Here is a 10,546-nt window from a genome sequence, read left to right on the forward strand (position 1 = left end):
AAACCAAAACCTAAGCCTGTAAATGCTTCAAGGTTAAGAAATCGAAACCTGAGGACAATCAATCACAGCCAACTAGGCTTTAAGCTATAGCCGGTCAAATAATTACCTTGCTCCGTTTCTGTACTTTCTCTGTAAGTCTGTCTCCTGGTTCCCGTGCATGATCAGCTCCCATCCACTCCCAGTTTGGTAGCCTGATTCTAACCTATTCTTGCTTAAATAAACTCTTAAAATTTTTAATATGCCTCAGTTTACCTTTAACTGTTCTAAATCTCTCTGGGCGAAGGTTCATATTTTAGTTAGAAATGACCAGAGGCAAAGCAGCTGTTAAAGATAACTCGAATGAGGCCAGTGTTCTACTTTAAATTTCACTGGATTTCCTTTCTTAAAGGAATGCGAGAGACAATCCTGAGGTCGAATATTTGAAAAAATGATGATGCTGTGTGTTCGCCCTCCCTTGTGAAGGAAACAGTACCTGAGTGGAGCACGGAGAGTCCTGGCCTACTGTATGCCAAGCACCCAGCGACACCCATTGGCATCACGTCGAGACTTGTTCCGGAAGTGGGGTCCTGCTCTCCAGCCACCATACTAAGTGGGAGGGTGGGTGGGTGAAGAGGCGACAGGCAGCCAGACACACAGAGGGACTTGCAAAATGTGCCCGGGACACTTATAATGCACCCCCACCCCAAAACCCTCGCAATATGGAATAATCTCCTCTTCCCTGCGTGAGCAGGGACGTGGGTTTGAGGGACGAGTGACAGATCCTGGGCAGGATATAATCAGAGGAAGTAGGTGGGACAGTTGGAGTGTTTCATTCCTTCCTCGTTGCCATCGACTAAATGTTTGTGCTCTGCCAAAATTCGAATGTTGAAACTTAATCTTTGACGTGATTAGAGAGTCATGAAGGTGGAGCCTTCATGAACAGATTTCATGCCTTTAGAAAAGAGGGCCCGGAGAGCTCCCTCCCGCTTCTGCTACGTGAGGACGCAGCAAGAAGGCTGCTCAGAACCAGACGCAGGCTCTCACCAGACACCAACCCTGTGGCGCTGTCATCTTGGGCTTTCCAGCCTCTGTGGGAGGGACAGGGCTGCCTCAGAGACGGAGGGAGGAAGGGGAAGGAGATCACAGCGACACCGACGTGACCCCCACAGTCCACCAGCGCAGGAGAGCAGAGAGGCAGAAGCTCCTTTAAGACACCCCGTGTGGCATATCCCGCGAGAACCAAGCCTCAGATCAGCAGCAGCGGTGATCAAGAAGCCAGTAAACCCAGAGACAGAACCTGTGAGGGGAGGTGATCATAGCACCCCGCCTGGTCCTGGCTCACTCTGCCCTGTTCCCCAGATCCCCTGTCACATCTCCACATTTGCTCGAGACTCAGAGTTAACCTAGAACTTGCAGAAGGTAGATCCAGACTCTACGGAAAGCCACCGAATGTTGCCACGTGGGCTCTGCTTTATATTTCTAAGGAAGTTCTACACCTGTGCGTGGTTTCCTTGGCCTGGTATCGTTTTCTAGGGCTGCCCCCACAAAACGACCCAAACGGGGCAGCTTAAAACAACAGAAATTATTGTCTCATAGCTCTGGAGACCAGATGTCTCAAATCAAGGTGGCAGCAAGGCTGATTCTCTCTGGAAGGCTGGGGGAGGGTCTGCTCCTTGCCTCTCTCCCCGCTTCTGGTGGTGGCTGGCAATCCCGGCCCTCCTTGGCTCACGTGCGTCCCTCCGATCTCTGTCTCCATCTTCAGATCCCTCCTCCCTGTGGGTCTGTATCTGCATCTCTCGTTCTCTTCTGACACCGGTCATATGTGGCCAAGAGCCCACCCTAATCTATTATGACCTCATCTGAACTCGATTCCATAGACAAAGACCCTATTTCTTAACAAGGTCACATTCGCAGATACCAGGAGTTAGGACTGGAACAGATCTTCTGGGGGGACATTCTTCAACCCCAGTGACTGGATAACGAAGAAAGGGGTGCGGTACGATTTCCGCACGCAGACTCGGCGACCTGCCGCCATGTCATTTCACCTCCCTGGACTGTAGCTTTCTCACTTACAAAGGAAGGAGGTAAACTAGACGGCCTCCTCCAGCCCTAACGGTTTTGAATCTGGTTTCTTCTCTGAAGTGTCCTCGGCTCCCTCCTCCGATTCCAGACAAGGGGCTGCTGCCCACAGCCGCCCTCCCTCCCTCTCAGTCTGTCTGCGAGTCCCAGCTGGCAAGGATTTTTGTTTGATAGTCCAGGACTTCTGGTGTAACGACAGAATACGCAGTCTCCCCGTGAGCGCAAAACTCCTCAGCTCCCTCCTGGCCTGGTGGCCACTTACCAGCTGGCTCATCTCACGCCTTTCATCGGGCTCCTGCCCTGACCAGCCCATCTTCCTGGTCCTTTGATTTATTTCTCATCCATTCCCTTGTCTCACCTACACACCTGGTTTCCAGTCTTTCTTTCCTCCCTTTGTTTAGCTGCCAGTCGGCCTAAGCACTCTATTTTCTGCCTATCTCCCCACAAACACCTTTGTTTACAGAAAACACAGAGTTTGGCATCTTGTCTAGAGGCTGCAGGTGTAGGGATGCAGGCTCCGGGCTGAGACGGGAGGACTGTGTTTTCATTCACGCTGTGCTGCTGGTGGCCCGATGTGACTGCCCCCACCCTGGATGACGCAGTTTCTCCTCTAAATAACAAACGAACAGGATTCAGTGGGACTGGAAGGCTCCAAACAAGTGGACAAGGGCGAGCAGGGGACATTCAATACCCTCTGCTGACCTCTTTAACCCGCTCGCTCCAAAATGACAGGCAGAGCTTCACCGAACCTGTGGGCCCAGGGCTGTGAGGATGAGGCCTGACTCACTTCTCATTATCCAGCACATTCCCCAAGCATTGAAATAAAAACTACTCAGTAAGCCTCTCCCCAACTCCCAAAATATAAGGTTTTTTCAGAATTCTAGGGATCAAATCCCAAGGCTGCAGGGGCTCCGAGGAAGCACAGGTTCCTGCATTGAAACAGCAACGGCCACCTCTTTTGACTCTAATCTTTAGGAGGAATTCTGGGAGCTGCTCTGTAAACGACACGAGATAATGCTGTGTCATGGAAACCGGTACAGGCAAGATTTCTAAGGAGAGGCAGTGTTTACCCTTGTTCCACGGGCAGAAGGTCAGCAGAAATGGAAGTGCCCGCAGAGTCTGACAAGCGAGGTCAAAATAAGGAAAGAGAGGTAGCAGGTTCCGACCACTTTTCCAGCAAATCTGTCCGTGACAGGAGGACACCTGGGCCACCTGTGTGTCCCAGGTCCTTCGCGGGGCCCTTACATGCATGGTGTCATTTCAGCTTCATAACTCTCGCAGGCATTTTTATCACTGTGTTTCGGCTGAGAGCGCAGAGAGCGAACAGCCACTTCCCCAGACACACACAGCTCCAGGGAAAGCGAAGATCTGAGCCGACTCCAGCGGCGCTTTCCCGGACGCGCCGCGCTCTCGCTGCGTGGTGTCAGGGGAAGGACGGCAGCACCATCTTCTTGAAGGAGCAACACAATTCAACCAATGATTCCGTTTTCATGTCAGGAGAGAACGTGTTTGCCGGGGACGGACAGGAGTTGGAGGAAGAGGGAGAGGAGGTATTCCAGGACCAGGCGGAGGGCTCTTCTTCGCCAGTTGGGTGAGGGGTGTGGAGGGGAGGGACGCAGAGGAACAGAGATCTGGCTCCACCTAGAATGGTTTGCAAAGAGTCTGTCACCCGGCCCTGCCCACTGCCCCGGACCGGCCTCCTCTGTAGTGTAGTAGGCGTTAAGCCCACGAGGCTCCTCTAGCTTCTTGGCTGAGTCATGGCCAAGTGTGCTGAGAAAAGCTCCGGGATCCCTGATCCACTGTCCGTGCCTCTCTCGCTCCTCCCCCGCCTTTGCCACCCCAGCTGCAGTGTCAGTAGGAAAAGAGGGGGATCGACGACATGGAAACGGAAAAGGGCATAACCTGGCCCCATTTTAGCATGGCAAGTGTTGGTGAAATGTTACACTTCTGGTTTTGGTTTCTCTGCCATCAGCGATTCCTGGTCATCCTAACAGAACCTTAGAGGACCGAGATGACACCTTTTATTACTAAGTCGCCTCCACACAGTGCTAGAATCTGGAGGATATTATGAGCTCCACTTCAGGGGTGAGGAAACTGAGTCAGGGAGAGCGAGCACCAGACCGGTCTGAGCTCAGTGGGGACAGAGAGGCACAGACTTGAATAACAGCCTCAGAGAAACGCTGAAGCCCGGTCTTCCAGCAGTGGGCTGAGGCATATTACCTTGTCTAGGGTAATAAAAGTCAGGATTTTAAAGCGTAGTCCCTAACTTACCCTGGAAGGCTCAAGAACTCTTTCTTCTTGCTTTTTCTGACTCTGGTTTTCACTAGAGAAGTAAGGGCACCATAAATCCCAAACAGCTCTCTACCTGCAGCTCCTCCCCACTGAGACTTGAAGTGATTACTAGATATGGTTTCAGGCTCCACAGAATGATAAGAAACGTCAAGGATTTGCTTTCTGCTCAGATTTACCAGAGAGAGAGGGTAATTTAAATGGCATTTTACAATCTCAAAAGAGGTGGCAGCAAATATGTTCTGTGACCATGAACAGATACTTAACTAATTTCTACTGCTGGAGATGTTTCTATTGGAATTAAAGGTAAACTCCCAAGTTCAAACGATTTGCCTTTCCTGATGAGACAATCTTGTACTGAACTGTCACTCTTTAAAACCAGTTGCCATTTTGGAAATCGTCATTCCTTGGAACCACGGGTGGAGGTAGAGAAGACAGGAATTCTGCACCTTACTGTCCCATTCACAGGCGGCCCCACTCATGCTGGGCCGAAGAGGTGCCTCCGCGCCCAGACGGGAAAGAACTGACTAACCATCTGCAGGTTGTCTTTTTCTGGGGGGGTGGGGTAAGTTTCTGATATACAACAACACTGTAACTCGATGTCTGCATACATGATAGTGTGCTCACCACCGGAAGTCCAGTTTCTGCCTGTCATCATACATTCGGCCCCCTTTGCCCATTTCACCCTCCCTCTACCCACTTCCTCTCTGATAACCACCAATCTGTTGTCTGTATTTATTATTTGCTTTTGTTTGTTTGTTTGTTTCTTTCTTTGTTTTATATCCCACATGTGAGTGAAATCTTACAATTTTTGTCCTTTTCCATCTAACTTATTTCACTTAGCATAATACCCTCGAGGTCCATCCACGTTGTCGCAAATGGCAATATTTCATCTTTTTTTATGGCCGAGTTGTATTCCATTCTATATAAAAGAATGAAATATGTATCATATGTTCTTTATCCATTCATTGGTCGAGGGACACTTAGGTTGTTTCCATATCTTGACTATTGTTGTATTCCATTCTATATAAAAGAATGAAATATATATCATATGTTCTTTATCCATTCATTGGTCGATGGACACTTAGGTTGTTTCCATATCTTGACTATTGTAAATAATGCCACAATGAACCCAGAGGTGCACGTATCTTTTTGAATTAGTATCTTCATAGTCTTCAGATAGGCACCCAGAAGTGGAATGGCTGGATCCTATGGTAGTTCCATGCTTCATACTGTTTTCCATAGTGGCTGTACCAATTTACAGTCCACCAACAGTGTACAAGGGTTCTCTTTTCCCCGCATCCTCCCCAACATTCAAGGTGTCATTTAAAGAGGACAACACCTGCTGCAGGCCCCAAGTTATTGAGAAGTACACATTAAGCCAGAATCTCATTACGGCTGTCAGAATTACAATGACTGACAGCTGGGAAATCTCATTATGCACTTACGCAGGACTGCATCAAAGCTTTGATGAGTGTTTAGGCATTCACGTTTGCAGACGCAGCATTTTCCTTTGTTCTTAAGGAGTGTCTGATAACACTAAGGCCCAGCATCGGAACTCTATGCTGAGCTGAGGACAAGGCCAGCGCCACACAAAACTGAGGTGTGTTTTGTTTCTCCTTAATTTCATCTTGTCTAGGTCAACTCTGATTTTCCTTCTCTTGGACCAAGAAGGAGCTAAACAGAAGTTACTCAGCCTGCAATTTGTTCCAGGACATAACAGATTTGCGCTTGACCTCTGAAAAACATTCCCAAGTTCTTACGTGTAGTGGAAATGAATGGCGAAGCAGGCAGTTTTAAGATAAATAAATCAAAGTGTCATCTTTATATGCAACCGAGAAAGGTCACTTGTGTATATTTGGTTAAATAAAACTCCACAGTTACAAGAAAATTAGCACATGGTCAGTGAGGATATTTTCACAGACTCTGGATGTTTAAAGCCATCGGTGCCTAATGGTGAAAAATGAGGTCTTTCTTTTTGAAAACTGCTCCTGTGACAGAATATACGGTGCTGCTGTATCAGAAGGGCCACGAGTTCTGCTCACTGGAATAATCTTAGGAAACAGCGATTGTGCTGGTCACTGAGCTATTGTTTCTCTGCTCCAAATCCACTATTCTGCGTTCTGCTTTGTGATTCTGGGGCTGGGATACTGCAAATCCCACTTCTCTCTCTCTCTCTCTCTCTTTTTTTCCTACTCTTTTAAAATAGGATGTCAATAATACGGAGAGTTTTGTTTTACTAATAGCTATTTCAAATTTTAAAATATTTTCGACATCCATTATTTAGAGTGTTTCATTTCCATCAAAATCTTTCTGAACAGGGTATCTGTGGAAATGGAATGTTCGATGAAGCCTCTGGGGTCGAGGCCTGTGCTCTGGGTTAGGCTTCCGCTGGTCATACAGAGCACACAGTGGACGTGAATGCAGCAGTGCTCTCTAGAAAGGCCCACTCATTCCGCTAATCTCATAGCAGACAGATCATCACAGAAGACTACTGCAAATCTCCAAGGCTACGTAAAACTATCTATTTCCTGTAACAGCCACCCGCTATGGTCTGAATATTAGTGTCCCCCCAAAATTCATGTCAAATTCATATCCAAACCCAAAGATGACGGTGCTAGGTGGCAGGGCCTTTAGGAGGTGCCTAGGTCGTGAAGCTAGGATGAGGCCCTCACGAATGGGATTAGTGCCCTTATAGAAGAGGCTCCAGAGAGATCTCTGGACACTTCTATCACGTGAGGACAGACAAGGAGGTACCAGCTACGAACCAGGAAGAAGGCTCTCACCAAAATGAAATCACCTTGATCTTGGACTTCCAGCTTCTAGAACTGTGAGAAATACATTTCTCTCATTTATAAGCTACCCAGTCTGGAGTATTCTTGTTACAGCTGCCTCGGTGAACTCAGACACTACTCCAGCTAACCATTCTGAGTTAAGAAGAATTAACTACTAGGGAACGCAGCCCGCAAGGCCCTGAGGAATCTCTTTGAAGGTTTTGCACAACAGGGTATGCTGCTCAAGTTCCCATCAAAAGAGACCCAAGCTAGAGCCCTCTGCCTCGTTCCTAAGCAGGAGAGATAGAGGGCAGTGACACAGGCCCTGGCGAGTCAAATGGCCAAGGAGATGTGAACCATGAGATCAAATTCCATCTCCACACCCCAGACTGAAGTCGTTCATTCCCATGTTAGCAATTTTTAATAAAGTGACATGTATGATGGACAATTCCTGAGACTTTCTCTTGAAGTTCCAACATTCATAAATATTATTGGTAATTGGCAGCCTTCTGTAGTCCCTATGAAATACATAAAAGGAAACAAAGAAACAGCCACATGGAGAGGTAGATGCTTGGTAAGCCACACCCTGGCCTCCCGGGGGAGAGATTCGGACCATGTGTCAGCAACTTAAAGCCCTAAGTCATGGCTTCTCCAGGTCACTTGTTAGTGATGCCCAAGAACAATCTAGCAAATAGTCAAAGCCAAGAAAGGTAAATCTTCAGATGCTAAGGGTCTAGTCTGTATACTGACCTTAGTTGGTCTATTTTGATTAAAATCCAGTAACTAAAGATCATATAAAGTGGAGATGTAGCATAAGGTATTGAAAACAGAATGAAATTTGGAGAGTAGATTTTTACACATAAGTTCCTGGGCACAGCACTTGACCTCCCCAAGCCTCAGTGATGTCAATAATGACATCCACTTCCCTACGTTGTCGTGAGAGTAAATGCAAATTTTCACACCAAAACACTAACATGAGGACAACTTCTGATCTCAGGAATTACTTTAGAGCTTTTGATAACCCCCGTGGGTAACACAGTATGAGGCATGAAATGGAAGTTCAAGAAATGTTTGTTGACTGACTGAATGAATGAATGAATGAATGCATTCTATGATTTACTGGAATGTCCTGACAGCACCTTGGTGCTATGGAAGAGTTTATATAGCTCTTTAAGGAGCCCATGTCAGGAAAGAAGCAAATCGAAAGGCTCTGGACAATTTAAATTCTTAGATTGTATTAAAATTCACTTAACTGTGATCCTTTTCCTGAGAAGCTTTGAGAACTTTCCAAGAATTATATTATTAATCATGAATCTTTCTGATAAGAGAGAATGCAAGAAAAAAGCATGCCAGCTACAACAGCTATAAGACAGCCGAAGAAACTAAGGCACAACCAACTCCTCCTGACCAGCCACCCTGGGCCCTGTGACCTCTGGTACTCAGAGACTGGCCACTTCCAGAAATTAGGGATAAAGAAAGGCAAAAACCTGTCTTCTGGTCATAAGTAACCTAAGTACATTTCTGCTGGCAGGCCATATTCAATTTCTTTTTCCTCTTCTGGAAAGGAGGAAAGGAACTGATATTCCACCGATTCCTGATATGAATAGGCTGGCAGTGGATTTTGCTCAGTAAAGAGAGTTGCAGCTTCTGGCTTCTCCGTAAAACGGCCTCAATATTTAGGTAAAATAAGACATGGAGATCATTTGGCCAAGAATCAATTAATTCTCTTACTAACATCCATACTTCTAATGAAAACAGGACCCCACTGCTTAGAACCTGCAGGGGAAAGTGAAAACATACGCTTGATGCTGAATCCCCCTTCCACGTCCCAGCCCCCTTTTACTACCTCTCACTAATCCATCACAGGCCAGGTGGATTTCCCAAGTCCCAGCAGTGAAAATGTCCAGGAATCCAAAGGTGTTTTTTATGTTGTGTAAAGCCCTGGGCTTTACACTTCAATGTTAGGTAAAGCTATAAACAAAACTCAAGCCTATTCATATGTGGTATTACTCCTTCTGTATCTTCCTACGAAAACACCAAGGACGACGCCACCACCAAGTCCCTCACGGCACCGGGGCAGGACGGTCCAGTCCCATCACCACCAGAGGCTACTCAGAAGCATAAAATGTCATATCGAGGTGATTCATTGTTGGAAATAGAGAGTAGTAAGTAACCTGCGATAAGGGAATTGCAGAAAAGATGAATTTTTTCTGACCAGCCAGAATATAATCAAGTATGCCAAAAGTAAATCATTTTGAGGTTGTGTCCTATAATCAAGAGAGATTCTACCAATGTTCAGTGGTTCCTAATAATAGCCTAGATCTGTGACTGTACCTTCGTCAGGCACATTACAATGAGTTGTCTAGATGCCGGACACTTTCACTTGACCCTGAGCCCCTTGAGGGCCCAACATAGATGTTGCGGGCATGCAGGAAGAATGAAAGGAAAGTTTAAGTAATGGCCGGAAGGGTCATGGTGGGGAACACCTTGGCAATCTCTACAGAACCATATCTTCTGAGGATATAAAGGGCCATCTAACAAACAGGAGGAGAGGCCGCAGGGAAGGACAGGGAGAAGCAACAGTTGGGGTACACTGTCAACAGTAAACAGCCCCTTTTGGAAAGGAGCTCGGAGTTGTGCTTGGGACAGGGCAATAAATGACAGAAAACCGTATTTATGTTCAACTAACATTTATCATGTACTCCACCACTGTCTTAGTCCATTCGGGCTGCTGTAATAAAAATACCATAGACTGGGCGGCTGAAATCCAAAATCAAGACACCAGCAAGCACACTAGGTGTCTAGCGAGAGCCAGCTTCCTGGTTTGCAGATGGCCACCTTCTCACTGTGTCCCCACGTGGCAGAAAGAGAGAGAGTTCTGTGGGGTCTTTTACGTAAGGACACTCATCCCATTCATGGAGGCTCCACCCTCATGAACTAATCACCTCCCAAAGACCCCGCCTCCTAACACCAGCACGCTGGAGTTAGGATTTCGACGCACACACTCTGCGGGGACACAATCATTCGGTCCATGACCACCGTCTTCCCAGGACTCCCTCATTGATAACCACTTCTCTTAGTCTTTCTAACTTCATTTCCCCATCTGAAAACAAGGATGATAATAACTACCTGGGAATTCTGTGAATCTTAAGGGTCCAAGGACTTACCCCTTCTTAGGTAGCGCTAGTGGGGAGTAGAATCTGGGGAGTCCCAGGGAATCCCAGCTCTGCCCATTTGCTAACTGTGGGAATGTAAGGAAGTTTCTTCATCTCTTTGAACTTCATTTCCCCACCTGAAAACAAGGATGATAATAAGTACCTGGGAATTCTGTGAATCTTAAGGGTCCAAGGAAGTCTCTCTCATAGTTTATGGCACTCAGGCACTCAATTAAAGAAAAAAAAAAACTATCGGATATGTGCTATCTT

The sequence above is a fragment of the Pteropus alecto genome, unplaced genomic scaffold (assembly GCF_000325575.1).
Source record: "Pteropus alecto unplaced genomic scaffold, ASM32557v1 scaffold14, whole genome shotgun sequence".
Classification (NCBI taxonomy): Eukaryota; Metazoa; Chordata; class Mammalia; order Chiroptera; family Pteropodidae; genus Pteropus; species Pteropus alecto.